At 45.6% G+C, this 24,641-nt stretch overlaps 1 protein-coding gene across 5 annotated transcripts in view; it reads right to left on the bottom strand.

The window, feature by feature from the left end:
* Window positions 1-8,572: 8,572 nt before the first annotated feature.
* The window catches only part of LOC119953584 (inverted formin-2-like), a 114,936-nt gene continuing 98,867 nt past the window's right edge, over window positions 8,573-24,641 (bottom strand). For 4 of the 5 annotated variants that reach the window (XM_038777984.1, XM_038778020.1, XM_038778029.1 and 1 more), the window contains one exon: window positions 15,389-15,401. The gene's annotated coding sequence lies outside the window, so the exon portion shown is untranslated. Of the gene's footprint in view, window positions 10,621-15,344; window positions 15,402-24,641 lie in introns of those variants that run through there. The other variant, XM_038778002.1, reaches the window with a different exon arrangement.

Genomic DNA, 24,641 nt, shown 5'->3' with positions numbered 1-24,641 from the left:
TGATAGAGTCTAGTTTTATTCATTTGGGGGTTGTGTTCCTCTTAGCCTTTATTTATTTTATTTTCCTTTTGTTTTACTTTAATTATGATTCATTCTATTCGGTTTAGAAGAATCAAAGGGGGAACTGATAGAGTCTATTTTAATTCATGGGTGGGTCTTCCAGTCCTGCCGATGGGGCACCCCCACCACAGGGTTTCCTGGTGGCGTGGGGTGGATCATTGGGAAATCCCATTGACAGCGATGGGACCACCATCGGCCAATGGCAGGCTGCCTCCCGCCACCGAGAAACACGCCGCGGAGATCCCAGAGAATCCTGCCTGTTGACTCTGTTTTCTCTCCCTATAGATGCTGCCAGACCTGCTGAGCTTTTCCAGAATTTTCTGGTTTTACTTCAGATTTCAGCATCCACAGTATCATGCTTTTAGATAGATTTTTGTTGGGCAAGAGAATCAAAGGTTCTGGGGGGTAGATGGGAATGTAGAACTCAACGCCAACAGATCAACCATAATCTAGTTGAATGGAGGAACAGGCTCGAGCGGCCGAATGGCCCCCTTCTGCTCCTGTTTCTTATTTTTGTTCTTCTGCCCACTCCAGCACATCTTCCCTCACCGCCTCTGTTAGCATTTGGCAGGGGCTGCTCTCCCCGTGACACCCTGTTCCAATCTTCCATCACTCCCAGCTCCTCAACCCTTGCCACAGTACCTTCCTTTGCAATCACAGAAGGTGCAATGCCTGCCCCCTGAACTGCTCTCCTCCTCGCCAATCAAGGCCCCAAACACTACTTTCAGCATGAGCAGTTTTTCACTTGCACCTCCTTCAATTTGGTCTTTTATGTTTGCAGTTCCCAATGGGATCTCCTCTACATTTGGGAAACTAAATGCAGACCGATTTGCAGAAGACCTTCACTCAGCCCAGCATTTTCTGTTATTACCTTAATAATTATTCCGTGTTTGCTCACACCATCTGCACTAACTTTGTCCTATTTTCCAGCTAGTGAACACACTGAGGATTAATTTCACAACCACAGAGTTTTCTCCTGTTGTATAATGCAACAATTGACAATGAATTTAAATAACCTTGATTTATTGCTGTTAATTGCTGCCTGTTGATAATGCCTAACCATTCTAAACACTCAAAACTGTCAGACACAAGCAGAGAGCATTTGTCCTTATTTGATTTGTTTTAATAAAAAATGTTTAAAGGCTTAATTAAAAGCTGAGGGTTTTTTTACATAGTAATTAGCATGTTTCTATTTTCCTGTAACAGTGAGACAGAGAAATGGAAATAGGCACAGACCCAAGTTCAGGAACCAAGCACAAAGCACTAAGTTGAACGCTTGCCAACATCTCTTGGAAAGTGACAAATTATTGGCCTTAAAGATGGGATCCATTCCCATCCCCAACACCACCCCCTCTCCTGCCACAACCCCCACTCCTCCCAATCCATGCGCTCAGGTCCATTCATTATCCCTGACTTCAGTGCTGACAGACGCCATCAACCTACCAATAAAGCAAGATTCAGCTTCACTTTCTTCAGTTATGTGGACTATACAGCACAAAAACAATCTGTTCTACCCAGTTAGTCTCTGGTGTCTGCACTCCACACAAGTTTCCTCCTCCCCTTCCATCAACCTCATTTTAGCCTTTCAGCATTTCCTGGGGTTTTCGTGTTCTCTCGTGTAATTAACCAGCTTCTGTTTTAAAGCAACTATTCTATTGGCCTCAACCACTTCTGTGGTGATATGCCTGTGTATAATATTACATGTGCTCAGCAGTGCAACCTCCAACCAGCAGGTGGCATCAGACATCAGTCATGTGACATCCGGCTATCAGGAGATGGTTGTCAGGACAGTCGTACGTAAGGGTAGTTCCAGAAGAGTCTAGGAGACTCAGTTAGTACCTTGGTCTGTATAGCATTCTGATTGTTACTTTACCATGTGTACATCAATAAATCATCATTCTAGTTAAGTCATCAGAAGTTCTGTAGATTCATTGCATAGCCAAGACATAACACAACATGGTACCAGGTGTACTGAAGATTTCACAGTAACAACAAAAAAGTCAAAGTTGAATCGGCCGAAGAGTGAGAAAAAGAAAGTATTCTTCGACCGACCTGGTGAACTACGACCTTTGGTGACTCAACACAATAAAAGACACTGAAGTTCGAGATGGAAGGTTTAAAGGCACACCACCAGCTTCATGTATCGGGTAGCGGAGACAAAAACTAGGATTTTTTCAAACAGCACTTTAAACTCTATTTCCCAGCCCTTTCCCTGCAAGCACAGCCTGATGAAAGGCAAATTGTGTTGCTGCTCACGGTGGCAGATCCACAAGCAATTGAAACATATAGGGCGCGATTCTCTGCAAATGCGGCGAGTCGTAAAGGCTGCCGTGAAACTGGCCGTGTTTCACGGCAGCCTCCGCGCCCCCTCCCGGGACCCGATTCTCCCCCCCGGGCGGGGCTAGCAGTGTGGCCCCATGAAGCACGGCATTGTGGGCTTAGCGACCGTCGCTAAGTCCACGTGCCAAGCGTCACGCCGGCTGATGCGCGCGATGACGTCAGCCGTGCATGCGCGGATTAGATGGCGCCAACCCGCACATGCGCGGGGCTGTCATCTCCCTCGGCCGCCCCGCGGACTGATCCTGCGGGGTGGCGGAGGGAGAAAGAGTGCGTCCGTTACAGAAGCACTGCCCGTGATCGGTGCCCACCGATCACGGGCCCATGCCCCCCTTGGCATGGCCGTGGTACTGCCGTGCCAATCGGGGCCCTGGATGCCCAAAACAGGCATGTTGCGGCCGTTTTTAAGACGGCAGCAAGCAGGTGTGTTTGCTGCCGTAAAAACGGCCATAAAGGCCTGGGAACTCGGCCTGAGGAGAATCGCTGTTCGCCGTAAAAAACGGCGAGCTGCGATTCGTGTTGTGGGGCGGCCGTGTGGGGGAGGGGGGGAGAATAGCGGGAGGACGTGAAAAATGTCGGGGATGCCCTCCCGCTATTCTCCAACCCGTCGTGGGCAGTGGAGAATCGCGCCCTATACTTTTGCTGTTGATTGCGAAGAGGAGAGCATGAGATACAATGAAGTCATTGGGTACTTTGATTGACATTGCTCTCCGGAAAAAATTTTAACATTTGAAAGATGCATTTTTCTTATGCGTACCCAAACCTCAGGCAAATCGTTCGACAGTTTTGTCACTGATTTGTGGCTGAAGGCCCAATCCTGCAATTTCAGTAGTCTGAAATCTTCAATAATCCGCGAATCCATGAAGTGACAAGCACCATGGAACATTGCTGCAGGAAGAAGATTTGATATTGGAACAAGCAATAAAGATTTGCAATGCAAGTGAGTTAGCAAACAAATTAGCTCACTCAGCTCGAATCATTTTGGCGCCAACATGGAGGAAAACGGCAGCGCCATTAGCACTGTGACGCAGGTCAATAAGAAATGTGGTCTCAGTGCGGGCGGCCATTTTAAGTGGTCGTCAGGAGCTGCCAGCTTGTGTCAGAAATGTGGCAACTGACATGGCCCACAGCAATATCCGGCCTTTGGAGAAGTGTGTTCCAGGTCTGGCTGTGTTGGTCATTTTGCGCAAGTGTTTTCGAATCCTACTGTGGACCAAATAAGATCAGTCAACGTGGTTGTGCAGATGCCTCTGGATGAACAATTCTTCATCGATCTCATTGCTACCAAGGACCAGAAGAGTCTGACCCAGAAAGATGAAGATATAATCTCAAAAAATAACAACATTAGTAAAAACAAACCTGATGCCATCTAAACCAGATGGAAAAAGGTTAGTGTTCTTGAATAACTCATTAGTACGCTGCGAGCTTGACGTTGGAACGAGAGCCAACCTCAGTTGGTCTGCTTTGCACAGGCTGAACATGCATCCAAAAGTCGTTGGTTGACTGGGACAGCCACAGTAAAGAAAACAATTGAGACGTTGGGTGCTATTCTCCTACTTGTTACATGCCACATGATAAAAACAAATCTCAAACTCCATCATCCGCTAAAATGTTTGGGCTTGAATTGGATATTTTCTTACCAGAGCAGTGAAAACGCGTTAGCAACCACAGCTGTATGTTCTGAGTAAACATAATGAATAGCGACTATGTTCTTTTGCCATTAACTGCAAAATGCAAGCCACTGTATTATCAAAATTATCTTCCACTTCTCTGCACCTACGTGTGCATTCAATTTTATGATTTAATGCTCCTGGCATAGATGTCTTCATGATGGAAATGGGCATTAAGAATTCATGGGTGAGTGGCAGAATGATTTCACAACCCAATTGGATTTCCAACTTTGTATCTTGCTATGAACAATGCATAATTTTAAGTTGAATATATATACATATATATATGTTTGTTAAGAAAGGTAAAAATGGTTGCAGTTTCATTTAGGTTTTGTTGATGAACATCTGGGGGTCTGGGTAGACTTGTGACTGAAATATTTCAGGGTTTTCGGTTTTGTTTATATACACACTTTTAAAATGAGGTCTTACAATCCCTGAGATTCAAGAGATGGGTTAAGAGGGACTGAAAGTTCAGTGATTCTGGAAAAAACACAAAGTACAAATATTGTTGCCTAGCAATAATGACCCAGTGAGACAGACATAGAAAAAACAGGAGTTGAGAGAGGATGTGCTCAGTGTTAAGGATGCTGGGTCAGATCCCAACAGTGGCTCAGATACTGGACCAGCACGCAACGTTGTTTAAATTTTTAAGACAATGCAGAAAGATTGATTCACTCCAGAAGTAATTGCATGATAAATAGGGCTTGGTTATTTTTACAAACAGAACTTTACTAAAACAAAAGAAAAACAATATTTAAAATGTTAAACTTCAAACCTAACAAGAACAACTGACATGTATCGTTCAACCTGATCACATGATTTCCCATTAAACGGCATGTAAAATGAATATACAGCTCTCAATTCCACCTATGCAGGTAGGAAAAATGATTCTTGCATTTACAGAACATATTCTTGCTGTTACTGCAGCTCCTTCCGACTCCTTTCCAAAATCCTGCCTCCGTGGCAGCTTTTCATGACCTGTTCTGGTGGCTTTCCAATTCCTTCTGCCGTCACCTGATCGAACAAGGTTCTTTTTCTCTCTGAACTCCACCCAGCCCCTCAAACAATGGTTCTGTTCCAGAGTTGAACTCATCATTACTATCTGGGCTTTAGATTGTCCACTGCGGTTTATACAAAAGAACAGGGACTGAACATGAACATGCAACTAATCTCCAATTTACAGACAAAAGAGACCATCAGACTCTGTAATGGGCTAATGGCTTGCCAGAGCAGTGTCCCACAGGGCAATGCATTTACCCCAGCTTAACACGGGTATCGTGTTTATTCCCATTAACGAGTTTCAGTCTGAATGGGACAATGTAACTTAGGCCACATGTGGGCACCTACCTCCAACTCAATGCAAGCAGATTTACTCTCAGTCTGTTAACCCCTAAGTTGTCCACTACATATTTGATATAGTGAGAAAAGTCTTTGTGTAAAGCTAGTGATAACTCTTTACTGGGTTATGTGGCTGTAAAAAAATAAATTGCTTGTATAAAGGAATAGTGGAAATTTGAATCGTCCTCTTGTGTTTGTGTTAAGATTTTTTATAAACTTTTGTTTGATGTGGTTCTCTTTAGTTTTAAGAAAAATAAATATTATGGGCGGTATTCTCCTTTGGCCAATGCATTTCGCGATTGGGGGAGAATCAGTTCTCATGCCGAAATCGTGGCGGGCGGCGATTTGGCGGAAAATCCAGATGCTCCGTCACCTTAACAGCGGTGCCAATGCGTTCCGGAACGCACGTATAGCAAACACTGTTTGCATTTCATGAGCGGGCACGACCTGGTATTCTCCGGGGACTTTGCAATTCTCCTCCTCCGATGGGCCGAGTTCCCGAAGGAACGGGTTCATGTGTGCTTTTAAAAATCGTGAAATCAGCCTGCTGAGGGAGAGAGAGGGAGTATGGAATGTGTCCAACATCGCCATAGTTTGCTGACAGTTGTGCTGCTCGCTGGCGGGGGGAGCCTTCTGCCAGGGCTGGGGGGAGTAGCGGGGGTGGCCAAGAGATGGAATGTGGGGTCAGGGTGGACGGACATGGAGCAACATTGCCGCAGTCTGCAAGGCAGCCATGCAGCTGCGCATGCTGCTGACTTCCCACTGTGAATTTAGTGCTATAGGTTGTGTAGGTGTTCCCCGCCACCCCCTCTGGGTGCCCTCTGGCCCTAGCCGACTCATCAGCTGTATGGGCACACTCCAGCACAACCAGTGACATGTTGTTGGCTGGGGTGAGTCTGTATACAGTGCGGCTGCAGCTTGTCAGCCTCCCGAGTGTCAGTTGGGACCCAGCAAATCCAGCACAGTTTTTCATTGGAAACAATTGTGTTTCACGCCGTGCCAGTGCTAGCCCCTTAACAGTTGCAGAATCTGTCCAAGTGTGGTGCCAGGTTTGCTGTTGTGAAAGTCAACGGGTTCTGCATTAGCTTCAACACTTAGTCTCAGAAACGGAAAATCACGCCCTATATTCTTTGTGTTAAAGGTTCATCATTAGCCGACTCCTGTAAATTTGTTCAGTAATTTTCCTTCATGGTTTCTTAAAAGGAAAAAATCAAGCTTGGTTTCACTCTGGAATTCGACTGATCCACAGGAGCTGGGATTGTAACAATTTTCATTTGGATAGTTGGAGGAATTATGCAGGCTGTGCGATGTGTACACCAACCTCCACGCCTACATTTGTGTAAAGAATTGGGGAAAATTAAGATTAAAAATCAAATTAGGGTAAAACAAGAGGGGAAGTAATAAGGGCAGCTGCCTGAAGGGGGTTTTGATATGTGAATTAGAATACCATTGAGAAAAGCAAGTGTTGACTTATTTGACTAGTGGAGAACAATGAGTAGAAGAGGTGACTTCAAAGTGGAGAGATAAGGGGATTGGAACTTACATGCTAAAAATCGGGGATATATCCAGAGCACAATAACTGTCATACCCAGCTGCAGAAAACAGTCTCCCATTGCTAAAAGGATGGCTGGTTAAAATCCAAAGCTTGAACCAAGAATATTACACCTTAGTTGAAACCGAACGTGTACAAATAACCTCGTTGTGGTGATTTTCTGCTGAATTTAGATCGTAGAGTTATCTAATATTGGATGTTGTTTGGCAACAAGGGGTGCCTCAGAGTTCAGGAAACATAGGTAGTTGGGAACAAAGGGGTAACTTCATGTAATGCACAGCCATCAGTGCAGTTAACTACTATTATTGTGTATTATAGTCCTTCTCGTCATGTGTTTTTTCTTTTATAAGTTAACAAATATTCTTTTTAAATTAATCACAAAATGACTGGACTATTGGTTTGCATATCTTTTCTCACAGTATGCCAAACTGAAAATATAAACCATTAATAACTGGTGTTCCAGGTTACCCTTCTGGGTTTTGGGATATCCTCACATTTAATGTCAGTGGGGTTCTGAACAATCCGTCTTCCTCATTTTCAATGAATTGTGCTCCATATTGAGTGTTTACTTATAATTCATTCGGCTTAAATTAAAAGCACTTCCTGTATATTCAGTGCAATAAATAAAAATGGCTGTATTAAATTACCATTGGTAATAAATATTTGACTTTTCAATCATAATATTTGAATTCCATGAATACATTCTTTTTCAAATTTGGATATCTCAGATATCTATAAAATTCACCTTTAAGAAAAAATATGCATTTAGCAAGTGAACAAAACAAACCCCAGTTGGAAACTATTTTTGATGTTCTCAATGTAGATTTTTCGTAACAAGCATCTATAGAACATAGAACATAGAACAGTACAGCACAGAACAGGCCCTTCGGCCCTCAATGTTGTGCCGAGCCATGATCACCCTACTCAAACCCATGTATCCACCCTATACCCGTAACCCAACAACCCCCCCCCTTAACCTTACATTTATTAGGACACTACGGGCAATTTAGCATGGCCAATCCACCTAACCCGCACATCTTTGGACTGTGGGAGGAAACCAGAGCACCCGGAGGAAACCCACGCACACAGGGGGAGGACGTGCAGACTCCACACAGACAGTGACCCAGCCGGGAATCGAACCTGGGACCCTGGAGCTGTGAAGCATTTATGCTAACCACCATGCTACCCTGCTGCCCCTTATAATTACCCATTTGTCTTTCCTTAAAGAATCATAGGATCCATACAGTGCAGGAGACCATTCCACCCATCAGGTCTTCACCAAACCTCCGAAGGAGCACCCTACACAGGCCCAAAGCCTCACCCCATCGCCGTAACCCCACCTAACCTTTTGAACACTAAAAGGGCAATCTAGCATGGCCAACCCACTGATCCTGCACACCTTTAGTCTGTGGGAGGAAACTGGAGCATCTAGAAAACGTACGCACACACGGAAAAAGTGCAAACTCCACACAGTTACCCAAGGCTGGTATTGAACCCAGGTCCCCAGTGCTGTGAGGCAGCAGTGCTAACCACTGTGCCACCGTGCACCCATCTATAATATTTAGCTTCAGATTTCTTTCGGATTTTCGAAAAAATAAGAGATTTCCAAAGTTCAGATGTTATACTCTTCATTTATTAGTATTTACAAAACCATAGAACCACAGAATCCCTACATTACAGGAGGTCGCCATTTGGCACATCGAGCCTGCACCAACCCTCCAAAAGGCTCAAGCCCGCACCCTTTCACTATAACCCCATCTAAACTGCACATCTTTGGACACTTGGGTGCAATTTAGCATGGCCAATCCACGTAACCTGCACATCTTTGGATTGTGGGAGGAAACTGGAGCACCCGGAGGAAACCCACGCAGACATAAGGAGAGTGTGCAAACTCAACGCAGCCACCCAAGGCCCAGAATCGAACCCGGGTCCCTGGCGCTGTGAGGCAGCAGTGCGAACCACTGTGTCACCATATTTTCTACCTTTATTACAATTTTACATATTAGCTTTATGATAAAGATTTGATTGTTTTATGGGAAAGCAGCATATCTATTACGCCTTGCACCACATTTTAAATTGTCTACACTTAAAAGTGGTACATAATACTTAAACATTTTACAAAACGTTTATTTGTTGTTCCAATGTGACTATATTTTTATTTCATTTTGTCCCTTGTCCATTAACAGAGAAATTACATATCCTACTCTGCAACCAGCTGCCATTTTACAGGCTATCTACAAAGCCATGCAGTGAACCAGCCCATCATACACCAGCCTTTTTACTGATCAGAAACTGAGAAAGACCAGCTCCATTCAAGACATCGAGGAGAATCTCTAAGAAAAATGCACTCATAAAACATGTAAATTTTCTGCTTGGAAATTAAAAGAACAATTGCTTAACAATGTTTTAAAAACCCTTTAAATTGGTAATTCCTGTAACCATTTAATACTTAAAAGCTCAAAATGAGATTCTGAAAGAATGGTAACTAAATAATAAAGATTGCATAGCTGATTATCTTTTATTCTTTCAAAGGACACATAAACATACTTTGTTTGTAATGGCAGCACATCTGCCCCAGTATAACTGGACACCTGACTGTTGTCTTTGTAAGATGTCTTACAACACCAGGTTAAAGTCCAACAGGTTTGTTTCAAATCACTAGCTTTCAGAGCACTGCTCCTTCCTCAGGTGAATGAAGAGGTATGCAGCCTGAGGAAGGAGCAATGCTCCGAAAGCTAGTGATTTGAAACAAACCTGTTGGACTTTAACCTGGTGTTGTAAGACTTCTTACTGTGCTCACCCCAGTCCAACGCCGGCATCTCCACATGTTGTCTTTGTGTAATGCTTACCTTGCAAAATAAGCACAGACTCCGGAATATTAATACAACTGATATTATGACTCATCTAGCTTCTGAAAGCATCCGTCATATTTTATGTTCCAGTTTGCATTGAGCCTATGAAAAATACTTTTACATCTTCTTTTATGGTGCATTTACATCATGAGCCGATTGTGTTTGTGCAGCAGTTTTGGCATTGCGCCAACCCTCGACCTGTGAACTGTAAATTGTGCATCAAGGCCTGAACTGACTCCAAGTAACACTGAATGAGACTATCTTCCCTGAAGACTCATTTATTTTCTCTCATCCCGCATCGGGCTCTGATTCCAGATTCCGGCTGCATTTACACTATAAATGTCAAGGGGAAGCGATGCCTCCAGCTGCCATTGCCAAACATAGTCAAAGTACAAATGATAAGAGTATTGCAATTTGAATATAGTCTTTTGTTCCTGGATAATAACATAATGTTCATTGAATGTGAAGTGCCTGTGCGAGTACAGCTCAGTTGCCATTTTTGTCTTAACTAGCTCCCTACTCACACATTTTTAGAGGTTTCCAATATTTCCAAAATGTGTTTCTGTCTATTTTAAATAAGAATCACTGTCTTATGAACAAAAAGAATGCAAATTTAACCAAAATATACTGAAATATGTACATTCAATAACATTGCATATTTTCATCTTTCATAAAAGCATCGGCTATGCTTAGAAAATATCGATAATTGTCTATCTCAGCAGTTTCATTATTTCTGTTTTAGACAACGCCTTCTTGAAATGATGCCAAATGCGGGTCAGCTTTGATGCCCCTTTCATTTTCTTCCATTCTTCTAGAAAAAAAAAGATTCGACAAAATCAAAAGTTATATTTTTTGGACAATATGAAGCAACATTTCTTCTGGTTATTTTGTTGGACTTGAAAGTTTTGATCTATTTTCCTTCACTTCCAGACCCGCAATTCTGAAAGCTTTGATTCCCTTACTGGGGTAAAGTAGGTGCCAGATGTCCTTTAATACCTCACCCAGTTGGTCATCATTCAGTATAAACCTTAACAGCGACTGTCGGGGGTTAACCTGCGGAGAACATTTCTGCTATAAGCTCTTTCATTACTCTGTCTGCTCACAGCCGTCTATGTCTGCTAGAATCCGCTGCAAAGTTATCAGAAGCATGGCCTATTTTTGTCACTTCTTATCAGGACAGCATGGACAGGGTTTGCAAATTAATTTTACTGTTCTGTATGTCTCAGACTTATCAACCTTTCAAGCAACTTTCCAACTTGGTGTCCCTAGAATGAGTCTCACATGCTGCAAGTGCATACTGGAAATTCAAATCTTAACTTTGTTATGGACAGGCACACTTACTGTTAAGCAATCAAACTGCATCACATGTTAGATTAAATTCCTGCTTGTTAAGATAATTAAGGTAAGGCAAATTAAAAAGGCAATCTCATTGTACTTGGATATAGTATGTGAATACTATACCATATATGAATAAAATGAAGACTGCTCAATTTTGTGTTAGGATGTCAGATGTATATAAAGTAAGATTAATTAAAAAATTACCTGGTTTACAGTTTAGATTGATAAACAGGATCTGAAGAGTAATGTTAATTGTGTCTACTGGTTTATAATCAATATAGTAGAATATTATGCAATTCACTACATTAAGATCGAGTGATTGACCAAACATGACTATTTTAATAGCTTATTTTTTGACTAGATAGTTTCACAGTCCTCTGCTACTTCATTCAAGTAGTCATTCTTCCAAGTATAAGAAGACCAGTGAATTTGCCAATGTCCACACAGGTACATTTCCCAGCAAGAGGTGCTTGATACTGATAAATATCTGTGATGAGATAGTGTGGATGCTGATATCTGTTCTATCTCAAAGTCCATTCCTGGAAGGGGGAGGGGAAAATCAGTCAAGGTGGCTCCTGCTCAGTAGCCAATAATCAAACTTGCTGGTCTGTTCTGTATGAGGCTTTATTGTTTGTATAGCAATTGACCCAACTTGGGAGCCAGGTGTAAAAGCACAAATGTGATTTAAGAAAGCCGTTGTATCTACAGGTCATATTATTGTGGTTCTCCCTGTCAGAATTACAGAATGGTTACAACACAGATGGTGGTCATTCGGCCCATCCTCTTTGTGCCTGCTCTCTGTAGGCACAATTTATCGAGTATCATTCCCTCAACTTCTCACAATAGCCCTGTACCTTCTATTATCCCTGTACATTCTTTCTATTCAGATAATGATCCGATTCCTGGAGTATAAAGGGTTAATGTTAAATATGTACATATATAGGATCATAACTTCCTCAGAGTGATAATCAGCGTGAGATTGCCACTCTCTATTAGGTGCTGTGACAGGGTGGTTAGCACTTCTGCCTCACAGTGCCAGAAATCTGGGTCCAATTGCAACCTTGGGTGTGTGTGTCAAATTTGCACTTTTTCCCCGCGTCTGTGTGGGTTTCCTCCAGATGCTCCGGTTTCCTCCCACAGTCCAACGATGTGCAGATTAGGTGGATTTGCCATTCTAAATTGTTCCTTAGTGTTCAAAATTTAGGTGGGGTTATGGGGCTGCAGGAATTGGGTGGGGGAGTGGGCCTAGGTAGGGTGCTCTTTCAGAAGGTCGGTGTAGATTTGAAGGCCCGAATGGCCTCTTTTGCACTGTATGGTTTCTATGACTTACCTGCACTAAATTCCTTCAATCCCTGTCTTGCCCAATTTATTTGACTCAGGCCAGGTGCGATTCAGACAGTGCAGTGGTTCCCTGGGTTCAGCATTGGAGTCCAAACGGATCACACCGAAGGAGGACGGAGCCCTCTTTAACAAAGCAAGCTGCCGCAAAGCAGGTGAGTTTAAAGCTCCCATTGAAAATAAGAGGCCAAGGAGAAAGCAAGTGCATAATTCAAGTAGATCGGATTTGGGATGTTTGTGAGGTTGAACACGGAGGGGATGGGAGGAAAATTGGACATGGGGGCGGGGTAGTCAGACATTAGAGGGATTGGGGAGGTGTCCCATACGTGATCAGTCTTGGTGCTTAAAATAGTTATGCTGAAATTAGAAGTGTTTTTTTTTCCTTCTAACCTTTTGAGAATAGATATTAGCATATCACTGACAGAATCATCCAAATCTAGTGATTTTAATTGCTTTGTTGGGTGGACCCCATGCAACGCAGTTGCCAGGGAAAGTTAGCCCTTCTGGACAAATGTGTTAACCCTTACCTGGGAACTTTCAAGGATGATTCCCCAGTGTATCTTTGGCGTACCCTGTAAATCTGACACTGGGCAATCAGGATAGACCAGATCACATGATAACAGAGCACGGAGAAATATTATTCTATATAGGCAATCTTCTAAATAGTTAGCAGTTAGCATAACATTCCATGTAAGATAGAGTTTGATTACAATATTGGCTCCAGCCTTATCTGCAAGTATGGGCCACAATTGCCACATAGCAAAACAAAGCCAACATAATTGAATTTCCTCTTGAATACCATATTCTTCGGCAGTGCATTCCAGATTCTAATCACCTGCTGGTTGAAAATGTTTTCCCTCACTCCGCCATTGCTACTTCTGCCAAATGACCTTAAAACTGTGCCCTTTGGCTCTTAATCCTTCCACCGTGGGAACAGTTTTGTTTATTCACTCCATCCAGACTACTGTACCTCTATCAAATCTCCTCCCAACCATCTCTTCCCCAATAGTCCCAACTTCCCCAAACTACATAAATGAAGTTCTCCATGCCTGGAACCACTCTCATTAACCTTTTCTGTACTCTCGCTAATGCCACTATTCCCAGTTTTCTATCGGTTAGCTCATTTTGTATCCATTTTGCTGCTATTGTTTTGATTCCATGAGTTATAGCTCACATGTCTGCTGTGCAGCACTTTATCCAAAGCCTTTTGGAAATCGACATACATCACAAAACAGGTTTAACCTTATTAAACCTCTCGTCATTTCATCAAAAAACACCAGCAAGTTATGTAAATAGTATTGTCCCGTAACAAATCCATGCTGGCTTTCCTTGATTAACCCTCAATTGCCCAAGTAACTATTAATTTTATGCCAACTAATAAACTCTGGAGGTCTTGTGGCACAGTGGGTAGCCTCCCTGCCTCAGATCCAGACGATCCAGGTTCGAGACCCATACCAGGATTTGATAGCAAAGGAAGGTGCCTTCATAACGTAGCCAACAAATTGAATGTCAACCTCCAAAATCCTTCCAACACGCGAACAGTAAGAGTGGGAGCGACTCCTGGTCAACCGTGCTTTATGCATAGTTGCGTCCCTTAAGCTAGAAGCCTCTAGTGACCTATTCCTGGAAAAACCTTGCTACAGTAACAGATAAAATTCTGCTTTGTGCCCCACTGGGTGCCGGAAGAGATACAACAACAAACAACGGTAGCACAGTGGTTAGCACTGTTGCTTCACAGCTCCAGGGCCCCAGGTTCGATTCCCAGCTTGGGTCACTATCTGTGCGGAGTTTGCACGTTCTCCCTGTGCCTGCGTGGGTTTCCTCCAGGTGCTCTGGTTTCCTCCCATAAGTCCCGAAAGACGTGCTCTTAGGTAATTTGGACATTCTGAATTCTCCCTCCCGAACAGGCACCGGAATGTGGCGACTATGGACGTTTCACAGTAACTTAATTGCAGTGTTAATGTAAGCCTACTTGTGACAATAAAGATTATTATTATTACAAGTAATAACTTCTAGAATACTCTACACCACCAACGTTAAGCTCTACCTTTTTTTGAACATGGATGGAATATTTGCAATTCTCTGGCACCACCTCCGAGTCTCAGGAAGGTTGAAAAATTATGACGAGCGCCACCATGATTCCCACTCATACTTTCCTCAGTGCAAATTGGATGCCTGACTCCAAGTTCAGATAGCCTATCCAATCCCTTCACCTTATCAATTTTAAATCTTTCATGTGACTGAACTACTTTCCCTTTCACCAAGGCCTGCTTAGCATCTTTTCCCTTGGTAAAGACAGGTAAAAATTATTAATTTTATACCTCAGCCACGACCCCTGCCTGCCTCCATGCATAAACCCCCGATCTGGTCCCTGCTTGGCCATACTATGGTGTACATTCAGTCGCAAAAACACATGAATGTGTACAGAAATAGTCCTTTGTGTTGGAACACCCCCCAAAAAAATTGATTCAAAATGGCTTGTAGGTTAAAACTTTGTGAGCAATAAATACTTGGGTGGTGAAATGGGCGAGAGAGGTCGGAACAACATGTGGCTAGTTAAACTACACGCTTGACACTAAATTTTATTGGAGTCAATGGAACTAAATATTGGTGGAGTGGCTGACAGCTGAGGTGATATTATCCATGTCCAAAGTCCAATTTCACCCCGAATATTCTTAGAAACAGAATAGAACCAATTATAAAGGCCAGTAATGAAATTGCTGAGTATTGGTTTTCAAGACAGCAGTCAATTTACATGTACCAAAACAGTACCCTTTCATTCAATCGAGTGGCAAAGTAGAAATTGATCAAACGTGCTGGGGCTTTGAATGAAAGTATGTGCAGCAGACTCATACATACCTCAGTGCAATATACAGCTTTTTTTTGATTTCTTCCTTTTTTTCCCAGGATCCTCATCTGTTTTGAAATAAAAAGTAACTATCAAACAACTGCAAGAAATTACCGTTCAGAATGAAAATCAAGACCATCAAAATATATGTATAAGAATATATATTGTATTTTTTTCTCAAGTGGCTGGGCCAAGACTAGAATATTTCCATAATTTCCATATTTCCATGGGCACAAAGAGGGAGCAAAAGAGAGAAGCATTTGAAAGACAAGTTTAAAAGAGGGATCAGTTTGCCTCATTTCTTTGCTCACTGGTGGGAACGGAGGAACGAAGGAGAAAATGCCCAGAGCAAAATAACTCAAGATTCCTCAAAACAATTAAGCTGCTGCTGCGCTGTCCATGGTTGTGTGTGTGGTTTTTAAGATGTTTAGGACAAGTGGATTGTGCTTTTATCAATAGAGTATATTGAATACTTTAATGAATATCTTCCAAAAACCTGGAATTTATTATCGCTCATCTTAATTGCAAAGTCCCTCATTCCAGCTTAAACAATCGAATCAGGAATTAATTGACATTGTTTTCCTTTCCAGTCTTTTGATCACTTATTGCTTAAAGAAGTTATTCTGACTATATCAAGTTGTCCTTTCAAGAGTTTTAGTTGAGAGCCCATTTTACTATTGACTTTGCTTGCTCTGAAGTAGCATTGCAGGCTTTAGTGTTACTTAATCGGTATCACGTAACATTTTATACATCAGTGTAATGTTCCATCTCATGTCAAAGCTGAAGAGCCTCAGAGTTTCCTCACAGCTAAGACTTTATGCCAGACATTCGCCCCTTTCCGACTTTTCCCATTGGTTTAATGGCTGGAATGCTTCCTTCATGTTTTGGCAATCAAACTGGACCCAATGCTCAAGGTGCAGCATGACAGACAACTTCACAGTTTCGGCAAACCTTTCTCTGATTTGTATTCAATTGATTTACCTCTTCAGCACAGCATTTCATTCTTTTGTTTTGATATGCTAAGCACACAGTCGTCACCATATCATGATCAACTTCATTGTTATTTGATGTCAATCCGTCTCCGTGGTAGCATTCTTGCCTCTGAGGAAGCATATTGGAGATCAACTGCCTCTGCAAGACTTCAGCTCGAGACTAAGCTGACACTTAAGTACAGTATTGAGGGGGAGAGATGTGTTGTTGGAGGCGCTGTCTTTTCACACAAATGTTAACAAAGACCCTCAATTGCCTCTTTAAATGGACATCAATATATCACATGCACCATTTAAAAAAGAGCATCTCATAGTGTCCTGGCAAGTGCTCCTCAATCAACCAGTACTGCTAAAATTATAGGGCAACATTCCCAAGTTTCCCCGCACCATTTCCCGGCAGTGGGAGGAGGCCCGCCATTGGCTGGCGACGGGATCGCCTGGTCCCGCCTCTATCAACAGCATTTCCCATTGAATCTACCCCATGCCATCAGGGGTGGTGTGCCATTCACAGGAACTAAAATCCTGCCGGCATAAACTACTGGAAGTTCTCGCCCATAATTTTTTTTTTAATAAACAATTTTATTGAGGTAGTTTTTGGCTTTGTAAACAGTTACAGACGTCAACAGAAAGAAAGCAAAAAAGGCAAAAATGTGCAAACATCCACGTACATTCAATACTTCAGTCGTAACATACTGTACAAGCCCGCTCCTCTCCCACCGGTACTACCCGCCAATTTATCCCTCCTACTCTACTCAACTCTATAACCCCCCCCCCCCCCCCCCCCCCCCCATACCCTCCCCCTGCTGACGCTCACATCTCCCGCAAAGACGTCAATAAATGGTTGGCACCTTCGGGCGAACCCCTGTACAGATCCCCTCAAGGCGAACTTAATTTTTTCCATACCTAGGAAACTCGACAAGTCCGCAAGCCACAACTCAGTCTTTGGGGGCTTTGAGTCCCTCCACGCCAACAGTATTCGCCGCCGGGCTATCAGGGAAGCTAAAGCCAAACATTGGCCTCTTTCTCACCCTGGACTCCTGGGTCTTCCGAAACCCCAAAAATTGCCACCACTGGACCCATTGCCACCCTTGTTTTTAGCATGACACCCGCAAATCCCTCCCAGTACCCCCTAAGCTTAGGGCATGCCCAAAACATGTAAACGTGGTTCGCTGGTCCTCATGCGCACCTAGCGCATTTGTCCTCCATCCCAAAGAATTTGCTCATCCGAGCCACCGTCATGTGGGCCTGGTGAATGAATCAGGCCGCGCCTGGCACATGTTGCGGTCGAATTTACGCTACTCAGGGCCTCTGCCCACAGCCCGTCCTCCATTTCCCTGCCGAGCTCCTCCTCCCATCTGAGTTTCAGTTCCCCGTCTCGGACCCTTCCTCCCTCATGAGCACCTTATAAATATCAGAGACTCTACCCTCTCCTTCTTCCCCCCCTAGAGACTATTCTGTCTTGGATCCCCATTGGCGGGAGGCGTGGGAAGGATGGGACCTGTCTATGGACAAAGTCCCGCAACTGTAGGTACTTAAAATCATTTCCCCTTACCAGACCAAATTTCTCCTCCCAGCTCCTCAAACTCGCAAAGCTCCCTTCCAGGAACATATCACCCACCCTTCCAGCCCCTGCTCGCCGCCATACTCGGAACCCCCCATCCATACTCCCGGGGGCAAACCGATGGTTGTCGCAGATTGGCGCCCAAACCGACACCCCCGTCTCCCCTACATGCCTCCTCCACTGGCCCCATATCCGCAGGGTCGCCACCACTACCGGGCAGGTGGAGTACCTGGCCGGCGGCAGCGGTAGAGGAGCCGTGACCAGGGCTGCCAGGCTGGAGCCCCTGCACGAAGCTGCCTCCACCCGCTCCCAGATAGACCCCGTACCCACCATCCACTTCCTTATCATAGCGATGTTGGCCGGCCAGTAATAATTAATCAGACTCAGCAAAGCCAGCCCTCCCTCACTGCGGTTCCTCTCCAACATCGCCTTCTTCACCCGCGGGGATTTTCCCACCCAGACAAAGCTCATGATCATCCTGTTAACTCTTTTGAAGAAGGACTGTGGGACAAAGATCGGGAGGCACTGAAAAACAAACAGGAATCTAGGGAGGATTGTCATCTTTACAGTCTGCACCCTCCCAGCCAGCGACAGCGGGAGTGCATCCCATCTCCGAAACTCTCCCTTCATTTGCTCCACCACCCTGGCCAAATTTAACTTGTGCAGCCTGCCCCAGTCTAGCGCCACCTGGATTCCCAAGAACCGGAAATTTTCCTCAACCAGCCTAAATGGTAGCCCTCTCAATCTGTTCTCCTGGCCCCTTGCCTGTACAACAAACATTTCACTCTTGGCCATATTTAATTTGTATCCTGAAAACTGGCCAAACTTCCTCAACATTCCCAGTATACTTCCCATCCCGGCCACTGGGTCCAACACATACAGGAGCAGGTCGTCCGCATAAAGAGAGACCCTATGTTCTACCCCGCCCCTCACCATCCCCTTCCATCCCTCTGCGGCTCTCAGCGCAATTGCCAGCGGCTCTATGGCCAGCGCAAACAGCAGCGGGGAGAGCGGGTAGCCCTGTCTGGTCCCTCGGTACAGCCTAAAGTACTCTGACACTTCTCGGTTAGTCCTGACGCTGGCCTTTGGGGCCTGATATAATAATTTGATCCAATTCACCAATCCCTCCCCGAACCCAAACCGTCCGAGCACCTCCCATAGATAGTCCCACTCCACCCGGTCAAAGGCCTTCTCGGCGTCCATCGCCACCACTACCTCCACCTCCCTGCCCGCCGGGGGCATCATTATCACATTAAGTAATCTTCTCAGGTTGGCCGCCAGCTGTCTACCTTTCACGAACCCAGTTTGGTCCTCCCCAATCACCTCCGGTACGCAGTCCTCCATTCTAACTGCCAGTCCGTTTGCCAGGAGCTTGGCGTCAACATTAATCATGGAGATTGGCTTGTAGGACCCGCACGCCTCCGGGTCTTTACCCCGCTTCAATATCAGTGATATAGTGGCTTGCGACATTGTCGGCGGCAGGGTCCCTCTGTCCCTTGCCTCATTAAAAACCCTCACCAAGACCGGGCCCACCAGCTCAGAGAACTTCCTATAAAACTCTACTGGGTATCCATCCGGCCCCGGGGCTTTCCCCGACTGCATGGCCTTTAGGCCCCCCAATACCTCCTCCGCTCTAATCGGGGCCCCCAGCTCATCCACTCACCCCCCCACCTACTGTTGGGAATGTTAACCCGTCCAGAAACCTTTTCATCTCCTCCGGTTCTTCCAGCGGCTCCGAAGTATACAGCTTGCGATAGAAGTCCCGGAATACCTTATTCAATCCTGCTGGGTCCTCCACTTTTCGCCCCTCCCCATCCATCACTCTACTTATTTCCTTGGCCGCCTCCCTCTTCCTGAGTTGCTGCGCTAACAGTCTGCTAGCCTTTTCCCCATGCTCGTACACCACGCCCCTCGCCTTCCTAAGCTGTTCCACGGCCCTACTCGTGGATAGTGCCCCCAGTTCCGCCTGTAGTCTCTGCCTCTCCCTGAGTAAAACCTCTCCTGGGAACTCCGCGTGTTCTTCATCTAAACCAACCCATTTCCCTGACCAATCTATCCATCTCTGCCCGGTCTGCCTTGGCTCTGTGGGCCCCAATTGAAATCAGCTCCCCCCGCACTACTGCCTTTAGCGCCTCCCACAGGGTCGTCGCTGAGATCTCCCCAGTGTCATTCGCCTGCAAGTAATTTTGCATAAACCTCCGAAGCCTCTCACAGATCCCCTCCTCTGACAGCAGTCCCACGTCTAGCCTCCATTGCGGGCGTTGGTAGTTCACCCCCCCCCCGATCTGCAGGTCTACCCAGTGCGGGGCATGGTCTGAGATAGTAATTGCCGAATATTCCGTGTTCTTTACCTCCCCTATACAATCCCTGCTTAGTACAAAGAAATCTATCCTAGAATATACTTTATGGACGTGCGAGTAAAACGAGTAGCCCCTTCCTGTCGGCTGTCTGGCTCTCCAGAGGTCCACTGCCCCCATTTGCTCCATAAACCCTTTCAGCTCCCTTGCCATTGCTGGGAGTCTACCCGTTCTGGGACACGACCGATCCAGAGCCGGATCCAGGACCATGTTAAAGTCCCCTCCCATTATTAGCCTGCGAGAATCCAGGTCCGGGATCTTCCCCAGCACTCTTCTAATGAAGTCCACGTCATCCCAGTTCGGGGCATATATATTCACCAGCACCACTCTTCTCCACTCCAGTCTGTCCCGTACCATCAGGTATCTGCCCCCCCCTGTCTGTGGCTATGCCCTCCACCTCAAATTGCACCCGCTTGTTGATCATGATTGCCACCCCCCTGGACTTCGAGTCCATGTCCGAATGGAAGACCTGGCTAATCCAGCCCTTCCTTAGCCTGGTCTGGTCAGACACTTTCAGATGTGTCTCCTGCAACATAATTACGTCCGCCCTCAGAGCCCGCAAGTGCGCGAACAGCCGCGCCCTCTTAACCAGCCCATTCAGTCCCCTGACGTTCCAGGTGATCAGCCTGGTTGGGGGCACAACCCCCCCCCCCCCCCCCGCCCCACCACGCTGGTCAGCCTAGCCTTTCTCGGGCTGGCCCCCGGCCCGTGCGGCGCGCCATTCTTGGCCCGCCTCTTGGCTGCCTCCACCCTCGACCTCCTTTCCAGTGCCTATTTCAAGTCCCTCCCACGTCAGCAGAACAACCCCCTCCCCCATCCTCCCCCTAACAACACCCCCCTTCATGAAATGTTGCATAAAAGCCCCTTGTAAGAAATAAACCATTGTTCTTCAATACATTTAGGAATGAAAATTTTTCACAGCCATAGTAACAGCAACATTTAGTAATGAAAATGTATCAAAGCCTGAGCAGCAGCAAGGCTAATACAAGCACCTTGGGCTGGAGTCTCTGTTTCAGAGGCTAAAGTGCCGGCTTGAACGAAGAATTCGCGGGAGGTTTACGATGAAAATAATCGGCGTTGACTACTCACTGACTCCTTGGGCTGGTTTCTCTGTTCCCCGACGCCGATATCGTAATCGGCAATCAGGCAGAGAATAGACTCTGGTGCCCAAATCGGCGCCAGTTCCGGTTTGATGCCGGTAAGCCATGCTCCGCCCCATCGGAAATGGCATATTGCATCGTACACTGCACGCCGTTGCAATGACATTGGCGGGTCATTGGCTGGCCCTCACACGATGCTCCTCCCCCAATGTGCCAAGTTTCCGACTGCGCGAGACACTTGTGGTCTCAGTCATTGGGAACCCAGCGTGGCGGCTGTGGACTGCGTCCAGCGCCGCCACACTCAGCCGGGATCCGTGCCGCTGGCCGGGGGGGGCCTTCCGTGAAGGCTAACTGGTGGGGGGGGGGGGGGTTGGGTCTGCGCACGGCTGGCGCCATGTTGTATGGCGCGACCGCTGCAGGTCAAAGTTATCTATCTAGGTCATAAAATTTCAAAGGGAAAAGAGAACTCACCCAAGATAGAAGAGAGGCAACAAAGCCCGTCACTATTCACGAGTTAAGGGGCAGGGTGGCCCGACGCCAAGAATGGGGCGAACCACTCCGGCGTCGGGCCAACCGGAAGTTGCGGAATCCTCCGCACTAGGATGGCACTGGAGGGGTTGGCACCGTGCCAACCAGTGCCAAAGAGCCACTGTGAGTTGGCGCATGCGCAGACTGTCCGGCGTGTTCCTGCGCATGCGCAGAGGGTTCTACTCCCCGCCGGCTGTGGCGTAGCCCTACAGAGGCCGGCGCGGAAGGAAGGAGTGCCCCCACGGTATAGGCCCCCCCCGCAGATCTGTGGGCCCCGATCCAGGCCACCGTGGGGCCCCCCCTGGGGCCGGATCTCCCTGCGTCCCCCCGAGGACTCCACTAGACAGCCTACCAGCCAGGTCCCGCCGTGTGGGACCATGTCCATTTCACGCTGACGGAACTGGCCAGGAACTGACGGCCACTCGGCCCATCGGGGCCCGGAGAATTGCCGGGGGTGCCGCTGCAAAAGGCCCCCGACCGGCGTGGCATAAACCCCGCCCCCACCCGAAAACCGGCACCGGAGAATACGGCAGCCGGCGTTGGAGCGGGATTCACGCCGCCCTCCCGGGGATTCTCCGATCCGCCGGGGATTCTCCGGTCCACCGGGGATTTGGAGAATCCCGCCCAAGATCTTTTTGAGTTTGTGCAATTTTAATAGACGTTGGATTGATTCATATACATAGTTAGCACAGCCATTGAATGGCCTCCTGAAGGGAAATCGGAAATCAAAAGAAGAAATCATACTTACAACAGAACAGGAAAAAGCTTTTGCGGATCTAAAACAGGCTTTGTGCTCAGGACCAGCTTTAGGAATTGCAAATAGTGGAAAACCATTCACCCTATTTGTCCATGAAAAAGCGGGATATATGACAGCAATTTTAACACAAGAACATGAGGATCAACAAAGACCAATTGGATATTATTAAAGAATATTAGACACAGTAGCCCTCGGATGGGGAAGTTGTCTGAGAGCTGTAGACACCACATACAAAGCTGTAGCACTCACTGCAGGCAGTGTTTTAGACCAAACATTTACCATCAAATGTCCTCATACAGTTCCTGTGTTACTATCAATGAATAGATTTACACAAATCACTTCAACCAGATGGACCACATGGACAACAGCTTTGGAAACACCTAACCTTCATTTCCAAAAGGCAAGCTCAGTAAATCCGTCATCTTTGCTCCCGCTCCCTGAGGAGCAAAAGGGGGGGAGAAGAAGAACATGACTGTAATGAAATAGTAGAGGAAATGGAAGAGGCACGCAAGATAGAAGATGATCAGTTACAAAACCCAGACTTGATTTTGTTTACAGATGGGTCATCTTGAAAATGGTATTCGGAAAGTAGGGTGGGCAGTCAGGAGTCTGCATACCATTATGGCAAAGGGAAGGTTACCTCAGAAACATCAGCCCAACAAGCTGAGTTAAAAGCTTTAACTGAAGCATGTCGTGTGGCAGAAAATCAAACAGCTAATATTTAGCTTGGTTCAGCTTTAGACCGTACTTGTGTATTCTCTTGAACACGTCTCTAAGACGACTCGTGTTCTTCTGGAGTTGTAGACCAGATGATTGTGTCATCTACATAACTCGAACACCTTCAATATTCTCTGTCATTTGTTCCATTATACGATGAAATATTTCTGGTGCAGAAATTATTACAAAGGGCATTCTGTTGAAACAATACCTCCCGAAAGGTGTATCAAAGGTAAAGAGGAGCTTGTTGGAGTCATCAAGCTGCATCTGCCAAAAACCTCGTGAGGCATCAAGTTTGGTAAAAATTCTGGCATTGGCCATTTTTGATGTGATCGCCTCTCTCTTTGGTATTGGGTAGTGTTCTCTTCTAATATTACGATTGAGATCTTTAGGATCCATACAGATTCTAATATCATTGGTTTTTTAACACAGACAAGTGAGCTGACCCAATCAGTTGGTTGCGTTACCAGTTTGCAATCTGGTTAGTTCAGTCTTTCTCTGAGAGGAGCAGGTATATGTCTTGGTGGATGTATTACAGGCCTGGCATCTTTTTCAAGAATATCTTGCACTGATATGGCAGTGTTCCCATGCCAGGAGACACATCAGGGTATTCATGTAAAAGTTGCTGGAAGTCTTCTTTGAGTGTAGCTGATTTACAAGTACTGAGGAAAATTCTTTTAATGAGCTGCAAATCCTTACAAGCTTGAGCACCCAATAGCGACGAACGAGTGCCATCCACTATCTCGAAACTGATTTGTTTGTGAATAACCCTGTTGGTGGCATTTAAGTAACACGAGCCATGCGAGAAAATGGGATCGCCATTATAATCTTTTAAAGAACACTCCGGAGGAATTACATCATGGTGACTTTTAATCTTAGACAGATCTTTGGAATTAAGAAGATTCGCTGAAGCACCTGTGTCCAATTTGAATGAGGTTGGAACATTATTAAAATGTACAGTAGTCATCCATTCTTTGCTGACGATGTTGACTTCTTGATCTTTTGCTGCTTGAAGATCATTTTTATTTTCTCGCAGAACTATTATTGTTGCTTGAAGATCATTTGTGCTTGCTTGCAGATCAGTCTTCATGGATGCTTCAACCACTCCAACAAAGAAGGTATTCTCGAACGAGAAAATTTCATCATCTTGTGTGAAATCTTGTTTTTTATTTGTTCATCTTTGTCAACAGCTGTCGCGTTGTAGTTCCTTTTATGTGCAGGAGGACGATAACTTGCGGATGATTGACACTGAGAAGCATAATGATTTAGCTTGGAACATGTCAAACAGCGTTTCCCAAA

The sequence above is a fragment of the Scyliorhinus canicula genome, chromosome 2 (assembly GCF_902713615.1).
Source record: "Scyliorhinus canicula chromosome 2, sScyCan1.1, whole genome shotgun sequence".
Taxonomy (NCBI): domain Eukaryota; kingdom Metazoa; phylum Chordata; class Chondrichthyes; order Carcharhiniformes; family Scyliorhinidae; genus Scyliorhinus; species Scyliorhinus canicula.
The sequence above is the reverse complement of the archived record's forward strand: the minus strand, read 5'-3'. Positions and strand labels throughout refer to the sequence as shown.